This window comes from Acanthisitta chloris, unplaced genomic scaffold (genome assembly GCF_000695815.1).
Source record: "Acanthisitta chloris isolate BGI_N310 unplaced genomic scaffold, ASM69581v1 scaffold23703, whole genome shotgun sequence".
NCBI classification, from domain to species: domain Eukaryota; kingdom Metazoa; phylum Chordata; class Aves; order Passeriformes; family Acanthisittidae; genus Acanthisitta; species Acanthisitta chloris.
The window spans coordinates 1,608-2,553 of NW_008664696.1; the positions used below are offsets into that span (position 1 = coordinate 1,608).

Consider the following 946-nt stretch of genomic DNA (forward strand, 5'->3'; position numbering starts at 1 on the left):
CAGGACCTCTCTGCTTGGCCCTGGGGAGGGATGCAGAAGCCAGTTCACTGCTGGGAAGCACAGGGTGCCAGAGGATCTTCCCTAGGTTTCCCAGACATGGGCAGGCTCTGAGCCAGCCCTCAGGCCTCCAGTTAACCTTTCCAGGAGGGTGTTTAGGAAGGCAATGCAAATGTCTAGGAGCACAGGGAGAGCTGGCACTGTGCTCCTGTAGGTGACACTTAGGTGTGGTGATGAGGACCCAAATTGTCTGCAGGTCTGGTCGCCTGTGCCAGAGGCTTTAAGGGCTGCTTGTTGCCTTAAGGAAGAGTAAGGTAAGGGTTGGGTTTTTTGCAGGGGAGGAAGCCATGACCTTTCTGGTTCAGTCAGGACTGGTGTTCATGAGCTCCCTAAGAGCTCAAGAAAATTACCTACCTGTTACCCCTTGACTGAATCTGACCCATTTGCCTCCAAACCATGGTATTTGACCTTTCTGCTGTATTCAGGGTATGATTCTGAGGCACAGGAGCATGTTGTCTGCCTCGTGTCTATGTGGTTCTGCATCCACTGTTGACCAGTCGCCATCCCTGCTTTGTTCTCCACCCAGCAGAAAGTGCTTTCAGCAGAAGAGTGGAAGGCAAAGGGCAAAACAACTTTGAAGAAACAAACAGCAATTCCCAGAACTCCAGTGGTAAGTATGTTCACTCCATCCTGCTGGTGCTACCACCTTGCTCTCCAAGCAGGATTCAGCTGTGCTCAGTGACTGTTGATGTGTTTGGTGTACATTGGTTAAGCTCACAGGCAGCCAACTCTCCTGGGGTAGTGCACTTCTTCCTCCTCCCCAGGCTCCTGGCACTCCAAGCCTGTCAGAAAGGTGAGATGGGAATTCTGCTCCCAAGTACCTTATTATTACCAAGTACCATTTCTGCTCCCAGGTACTTTAGCAGAGATTTTCCAGTGGGGAGCAAAG

At 51.4% G+C, this 946-nt stretch overlaps 1 protein-coding gene across 1 annotated transcript in view; it reads left to right on the forward strand.

The window, feature by feature from the left end:
• Positions 1-579: 579 nt before the first annotated feature.
• ZNF618 (zinc finger protein 618) overlaps positions 580-946 on the forward strand; it is a 21,309-nt gene continuing 20,942 nt past the window's right edge. Inside the window, exon 1 of the mRNA XM_009071473.1 lies at positions 580-667. The gene's annotated coding sequence lies outside the window, so the exon portion shown is untranslated. The remainder of the gene's footprint in view (positions 668-946) is intronic.